Genomic DNA, 8,203 nt, shown 5'->3' with positions numbered 1-8,203 from the left:
GGTGAGGTAAGGGAGAAGGTCTCCGGAAATGTCTGGAGAAGAGAGAGAGGGATAGGGTCAAGCGGGCAGGTTGTTGGGCGGCCGGCCGTCACAAGACGCGAGATTTCATCTGGAGAGAGAGGGGAGAAAGAGGTCAAAGCACAGGGTAGGGCAGTGTGAGCAGAACCAGCGGTGTCGTTTGACTTAGCAAACGAGGATCGGATGTCGTCGACCTTCTTTTCAAAATGGTTGACGAAGTCATCAGCAGAGAGGGAGGAGGGGAGGAGGAGGGAGGAGGATTCAGGAGGGAGGAGAAGGTGGCAAAGAGCTTCCTAGGGTTAGAGGCAGATGCTTGGAATTTAGAGTGGTAGAAATTGGCTTTAGCAGCAGAGACAGAAGAGGAGAATGTAGAGAGGAGGGAGTGAAAGGATGCCAGGTCCGCAGGGAGGCGAGTTTTCCTCCATTTCCGCTCGGCTGCCCGGAGCCCTGTTTCTGTGAGCTCGCAATGAGTCGTCGAGCCACGGAGCAGGGGAGGACCGAGCCGGCCTGGAGGATAGGGGACATAGAGAGTCAAAGGATGCAGAAAGGGAGGAGAGGAGGGTTGAGGAGGCAGAATCAGGAGAAGGGTGGAGAAGGTTTGAGCAGAGGAAGAGATGATAGGATGGAAGAGGAGAGAGTAGGGGGAGAGAGAGCGAAGGTTGGGACGGCGCATACCATCCGAGTAGGGGCAGTGTGGGAAGTGTTGAATGAGAGCGAGAGGGAAAAGGAACAAGGTAGTGGTCGGAGACTTGGAGGGGAGTTGCAATGAGATTAGTGGAAGAACAGCATCTAGTAAAGATGAGGTCAAGCGTATTGCCTGCCTTGTGAGTAGGGGGGAAGGTGAGAGGGTGAGGTCAAAAGAGGAGAGGAGTGGAAAGAAGGAGGCAGAGAGGAATGAGTCAAAGGTAGACGTGCGGAGGTTAAAGTCACCCAGAACTGTGAGAGGTGAGCCATCCTCAGAAAGGAACTTATCAGGGCGTCAAGCTCATTGATGAACTCTCCAAGGGAACCTGGAGGGCGATAAATGATAAGGATGTTAAGCTTGAAAGGGCTGGTAACTGTGACAGCATGGAATTCAAAGGAGGCGATAGACAGATGGGTCAGGGAGAAAGAGAGAATGTCCACTTGGGAGAGATGAGGATCCCAGTGCCACCACCCCGCTGACCAGAAGCTCTCGGGGTGTGCGAGAACACGTGGGCAGACGAGGAGAGAGCAGTAGGAGTAGCAGTGTTATCAGTGGTAATCCATGTTTCCGTCAGTGCCAAGAAGTCGAGGGACTGGAGGAAGCATAGGCTGAGATGAACTCTGCCTTGTTGGCCGCAGATCGGCAGTTCCAGAGGCTGCCTGAGACCTGGAACTCCACGTGGGTCGTGCGCGCTGGGACCACCAGGTTAGAGTAGCAGCGGCCACGCGGTGTGAACGTTTGTATGGTCTTGTTGTCCAGAGCTGAGCTGAACCATGACGACAAACCTCTTAGTCATCACACCTCAGAAACCCTGTGCTTAATCAGTCATTATGTTATAAAAGGCTGTATAGTGGACTGTAGTCAAACACAATGCAAATAGTCCGGGTAGTGTTGGGGTTCGTTCCTTGTTCCTTGTCAATCATTGGCTCATGGTGAAATTAGCATTCAGACAATATCTTTAAATCAATCAATCAAAAACCTTTATTAATGCAATTGCAAACAGAAGTTGACAACAGGAACATAGCACGCATGTTTCCGWGTAAGTTCTGCACAATAGTCAAAGGTCCAAGTTATTTTATTAAGCCCGAAGTCCAGCCTAAGTTATGTCACGGCCTACGTCATTACCTTCTACTCATGAGACCAAGCCCATGCATACACAGCAATATAAACAAGAGTTTCAGTGTTATCTAAAGGCTCAGCAMTAAATGTCCATTCTCCAAGTTGATTTATAGTGGAATGTCTGACTAGTCTTTTATCTCTTTCACTCCCCTGCACGATTCTTTKTCAGTCACACATCTCTCAGACCGTTCCTTTATAAGAGGCAGAGACTAGAAAAGACTGTGGAACAATATTAAACCTTATAATGAATATATATATTGTTCATCTGTAGTCTATGACCCTATAAATGTAAGGAGGGAGGGGTCTTATAACCCTTCCCCTTCTATTAATACAACATAAGCATAATCAATTATTATAATAAATCAAACATTTGGTACAGCCCCTATTATGACCCCAAGGTGAACCCGACAGTAGCCATTTGACTACCTGTTCAGGAGTCTTATGGCTTGAGGGTAAAAGCTGTTGCGGTAGCAGAGAGGACAGTCTGTGACTGGGGTGGCTGGGGTCTTTGACAATTTTTAGAGCCCTCCTCTGACACCGCCTGGTATAGAGGTTCTGAATGGCAGGCAGCTTAGCCCCAGTGATGTACTGGGCCATACGCACAACCTCTGTAGCGCCTTGCGGTCGGAGACCGAGCAGTTGCCGTACCAGGCAGTGATGCAACCAGTCAGGATGCTTTCGATGTTGCAGCTGTAGAACCTTCTGAGGATCTGAGGACCCATGACAAATATTTTCAATCTCCTGAGGGGGAATAGGTTTTGACGTGTGATGAGAATGGGGGTGAGAATGGGGGCGTGCTCGGTCCTCCTTTTCCTGTAGTCCACAATCATCTCCTTTGTCTTGATTACGTTGAGGGATAATGATGGTGTTGGAGTCGTCGCTGGCCATGCAGTCGTGGGTGAACAGGGAGTACAGGAGGGGACAGAGCATGCACCCCTGAGGGGCTCCAGTGTTGAGGATCAGAGTGGCAGATGTGTTGTTACCTACCCTCATCACCTGGGGGCAGCCCGTCAGGAAGTCCAGGATCCAGTTGCAGAGTCCCAGGATCCTTAGATAAGTGATGAGCTTTTAGGGCACTATGGTGTTGAACACTGAGCTGTAGTCAATGAATAGCATTCTCACATAGCTGTTCCTTTTGTCCAGGTGGGAAAGGGCAGTGTACAGTGCAATAGAGATTGCATCATCTGTGAATCTGTTTGAGCGGTATACAAATTGGAGTGAGTCTAGGGTTTCTGGGATAATGGTGTTGAAGTGAGCAATGACCAGCCTTTCAAAGCACTTCATGGCTACGACCGTGAGTGCTACGGGTCTGTAGTCATTTAGGCAGGTTACCTTAGTGTTCTTGGGTACAGGGACTATGGTGGTCTGCTTAAAACATGTTGGTATTACAGACTCAATCAGGGACATGTTGAAAATGTCAGTGAAYACACCTGCCAGTTGGTCAGCACATGCCTGGAGCACACGTCCTGGTAATCAGTCTGGCCCAGCGGCCTTGTGAATGTTGACTTGTTTAAAGGTCTTAGTCACGTCGGCTACAGAAAGCGTGATCACACAGTCGTCCGGATCAGCTGATGCTCTCATGTATGCCTCAGTGTTGCTTGCCTTGAAGTGAGCATAGAAGTGATTTAGCTCATCTGGTAGGCTCGTGTCACTGGGCAGCTCGTGGCTGTGCTTCCCTTTGTAGTATGTAATAGTTTGCAGGCCCTTCCATATCCGACGAGTGTCGGAGCCGGTGTAGTACGATTCAATCTTAGTCCTGTATTGGTTCTTTGCCTGTTTGATGGTTCGTCGGAGGGCATAGCAGGATTTGTTATCAGCTTCCGGGTTAGAGTCCCGCACCTTAAAGGCGGCAGCTCTACCCTTTAGCTCGGTGCGAATGTTGCRTGTAATCCATGGCTTCTGGTTGGGGTATGTACGTACAGTCACTGTGGGGACAACGTCCTCGATGCACTTATTGACGAAGCCAGTGACTGATGTGGTGTACTCCTCAATGCCATCGGAAGAATCCCGGAACATTTTCCAGTCTGTGCTAGCAAAACAGTCCTGTAGTTCAGCATCTGCTTCATCTGATCACTTTTTAATAGACTGAGTCACTGGTGCTTCCTGATTTAATGTTTMCTTGTAAGCAGGAATCAGGAGAATAGAATTATGGTCAGATTTGCCAAATGGAGGGCGAGGGAGAGCTTTGTACGCGTCTCTGTGTGTGGAGTAAAGGTGATCTAGAGTTGTTTTCCCTCTGGTTGCACATTTAACATGCAGCTAGAAATGAGGTAAAACTGATTTAAGTTTCCCTGCATMAAAGTCTCCGGCAACTAGGAGCGCCGCCTCTGGGTGAGCGGTTTCCTGTTTGCTTATTTCCTTAGTCATAGCCTAAATCATGTTTGGTCATTTACAGTATATTAGTTCTGCCCTATTGCAATTTTTCCCAAAGGACAACAACTTGAAACCAGAAACCTCAAGGCTCTTTGAACTTCTGTGATACCTTCATTTATATGATTGAGATGTGCAAACACACATGAACAATGTAAACAACAAAACTCCATTACATTTCCCATCTGCCCCACCGGTTGAAACAAGAGCAACACAAGCAGCTGAAAATGTTGCTATTGTATTAAGTAAAGTCAATGATTGAACAATGAATCAGTGCCAAATGTCAGAGGATGGTTTATCATGGTTAAACTATGGATTGACAGCAAGCAACACATCATATTTTTCTGTCATCAATTTCAATCTTTATTAGGACTAGCTACATAGTTTATAAATAATTAAACTTACAGCAGGGGAAAGGACCCTATACGCTGTAGAAATAAATATTTGAGATACTCATACCCAAGTTCAGRTATATTAAAACAAAATGTTTCAATCAGCACCATATATTTAATAAAAATGTACAGCTCTGTTTCCTATTTGTCGGGTTAACCAGTGTCTCCCTCTAATTAATAACACACAGTAATAACAAAAGTCAGTCTTGTAATAAAGTCAGTAATAGAATTCTAAATTCAGCTCAAAGACTTTACTTTTCAGACTACTAGCTTTTATATAACACTGGAAAACACTCATTGCCATTTTCATCATGTAAACATTAGCCGATCAACCTCTCAGCAGGAAGTACACTGAAAAAACATAGACCTACCTATGTTCAAGGTACCTTACCTGTTGTGTCCGGCAATGTATTTTTTGTGTTATTTATGGATAAATCTATTTCTCTCTTCTCCAGATACCGTTCATATTCCAGGCCTGGGGTTTCTATTGCGGAACTCTGAACAAATACTACCAAGACTTCCTCATAAAAGACAGGGGCAAAGTCCAGATTCAAAAGTGCATTGATCCATAGCATTGAAAGCATCCAATAAGGGTGTTACTGTTCAACTGAGTGTCAAATTCCTTATGGGAGAAGATGCCAAAATCGTAGTCATTTATACTCAGGTCCAGGGCAAGGGTTGTGGGTGTGCCTGGTACTCAGGACGGCATCCCCACAGAGCAAAGGTCTCTGTCAAGGAGGGATCCTGGACCCTCCCATACAAAGTCCTGTAAATCACTCCTGTTGTCAATCTGTTGTCAGTATGATAGCTACAATACCTTCGGAAAGTATTCAGACTCATTCACTTTTTCCACATTTTGTTACGTTACAGCCTTATTCTAAAATATATTAAATAAAAATGTTGCCTCGTCAATCTATGCACAATACCCCATAATGACAAAGCAAAAACAGGGTTGTATAACTGTTTACATATTTATTACAAATAAAAAACTGAAATACCTTATTTACATAAGTATTCAGACCCTTTGCTATGAGACTCYAAATTGAGCTCAGGTGAATCCTGTTTCCATTGATCATCCTTGAGATGTTTCTACAACTTGATTGGAGTCCACCTGCGGTAAATTCAATTGATTGGACATGATTTGGAAAGGCACACATCTGTCTATATAAGGTCCCACGGTTGACAGGACATGTCAGGACATGTCAGAGCAAAAACCAAGCCATGAGGTAAAGGGAATTGTTCGTAGAGCTCTGAGAAAGGATTGTGTCAAGCAACAGATCTGGGGTAGGGTACCAAAATATTTCTGCAGCATTGAAGGTCCCCAAGAACACAGTGGCCTCCAACATTCTTAAATGGAAGAAGTTTGGAACCATCAAAACTCTTCCTGGAGCAGGCCGCCCGTCCAAACTGAGCAATCGGGACAGAGCTCCAGAGTTCCTCTGTGGAGAAGGGAGAACCTTTCAGAAGGACAACCATCTCTGCAGCACTCCACCAATCAGGCCTTTATGGAGTGGCCAGACGGAAGTCACTCCTAGTAAAAGGCACATGACAGCCCACTTGGAGTATGACAAAAGGCACCTAAAGAACTCTCAGACCATGAAAAACAAGATGAAACCAAGATTGAACGCCTGAATGCCAAGTGTCACGTCTGGAGGAAACCTGGCACCATCCCTACGGTGAAGTATGGTGTTGGCAGCATCATGCTGTGGGGATGTTTTTCAGCGGCAGGGACCGGGAGACTAGTCAGGATCGAGGGAAAGATGAACGGAGCAAAGTACAGAGAGATCCTTGATGAAAACCTGCTCCAGAGCGCTCAGGACCTCAGACTGGGACCTCAGACCGAGGGGAAGGTTCACCTTCCAACAGGACAATAACCATAAGCACACAGCCAAGACAACACAGGAGTGGCTTCGGGACAGATTTCAGTTTTCAATTTTTTATCCATTTGCAAAAATTTCTCAAAAGCTATTTTTGCTTTGCCATTATGGGGTATTGTGTGTAGATTAATGATGATTATTTTGTTTTTTATCAATTTTACAATAAATGTGGAAAAGGTCAAGGGATATGAATACTTTCCAAATGCACTGTACATCAGAGTCAGTTGAGAACAACCTGGAAATGTGAAATGTGGCTCAAAGTTTGTACATATTCTAAACAAATACCTTGTGGCACACTATAAGCTTGGGTTTATCACTAGCCACAGTACCACTACATTCTGCAGACCTACAACTCTCCCACACCACATCTCAAAATGTGAGTTTCCTACCACTGTTACTTCTCTTATGCTTTTCCCATGTGTGATGTCAGTGTGAGGATGCAATGTGAGGGGTCATTATAGAGGAGCAGCAGTGTGGTTTCTCTKATTTCCTGTTATGAAAGAGAGTCAGAAGTAACAGTTAGTGAATTCAAAGAAGACAGACGTTGAGACGCGATAGAGAGACAATAGGCTGCTAGCTTCATTGAATGTTTTCAGGTTTGTATTTGCTACTCCTATGATCACACTCACAAGGCTTCATCTGTGGAGGAAATGTTTTGTGATTTTGGTCATGTGTAACGCTCGTCTAAGGGAGGAGACCAAAGCGCAGCGTGGTAAGTGTTCATTTTAAATTTAATAAATAAACTGAACACTGAAACAACAAAAAAACAACAAAGAGAGTGAACGAAACAAACAGTCCGGTCTGGTGCAGACACAAAACAGAAAACAACTACCCACAAACACAGGTGGGAAAAGGCTACCTAAGTATGGTTCTCAATCAGAGACAACGATAGACAGCTGCCTCTGATTGAGAACCACACCCGGCCAAACACATAGAACTAGACAACAAAGAACACAACATAGAATGCCCACCCCAACTCACGCCCTGACCAACCAAAATAGAGACATAAAAAGGATCTCTAAGGTCACACTTACCATGGATCATTCACTGGAGGCTTCGTGCCCATGGGATTCATCACTGGAGGCTTCGTGCCATGGATCACCACTTGAGTGGAGAGACACACAGGAGGCCTGGCTCTGGAGAAGGCAGGAGTTAGGGCTTAGCACAGGCAACGGACTCACCAGGCTGGGGAGACATGCAGGAGGCCTTGTCCTTAGCCGAGGCACCGGATACACTGGGCCGTGGCAGCGCACTGGAGATCTCGAGCAAAGAGCCTGCACAACCCGTCCTGGCTGGATGGTGACTTTGGCCCTGCACGTGCGGGGCGCAGGCACAGGACGCACTGGGCTGTGCAGACGCACTGGAGACACAGTGCGCAGAGCCGGCGCAGGATATCCTGGGCCTGTAGAGATGTACTAGAGGTCTGGAGAGCAAGGCTGGCACACTCCATCCTGGCTCGTTGCCCACTCTAGCCCGGCCGATGCGAGGAGCTGGGATATAGCGCACCGGGCTAAGAACACGTACTGGAGACACCGTGCGCTCCACCGCATAACACGGTGCCTGGCCAGTACGACGCTCGCCACGGTAAGCACGGGAGTTGGCTCAGGTCTCCTACCTGACTCCGCCAATCTCCCCGTGTGCCCCCCGAAAATTCTGGGGCTGCCTCTCGTACACATTTCCTCGAGCCAACTCCTCGTAGCGTCGCCGCTTCGCTTTAGCTGCCTCCGCTCCTCTTAAGCGGC

General features: G+C 46.7%; 1 protein-coding gene across 1 annotated transcript in view; it reads right to left on the bottom strand.

Annotated features, from left to right (window-relative positions):
* LOC111966984 (epidermal growth factor receptor kinase substrate 8-like protein 3) overlaps positions 1 to 5,223 on the bottom strand; it is a 22,363-nt gene extending 17,140 nt beyond the window's left edge. Inside the window, exon 1 of the mRNA XM_023991905.3 lies at positions 4,976 to 5,223. The gene's annotated coding sequence lies outside the window, so the exon portion shown is untranslated. The remainder of the gene's footprint in view (positions 1 to 4,975) is intronic.
* Positions 5,224 to 8,203: the final 2,980 nt, after the last annotated feature.

Source organism: Salvelinus sp. IW2-2015, linkage group LG1, assembly GCF_002910315.2.
Source record: "Salvelinus sp. IW2-2015 linkage group LG1, ASM291031v2, whole genome shotgun sequence".
Lineage (NCBI taxonomy): Eukaryota > Metazoa > Chordata > Actinopteri > Salmoniformes > Salmonidae > Salvelinus > Salvelinus sp. IW2-2015.
Note: the sequence above shows the minus strand (reverse complement) of the source record. Positions and strands in the feature narration are given on the sequence as shown.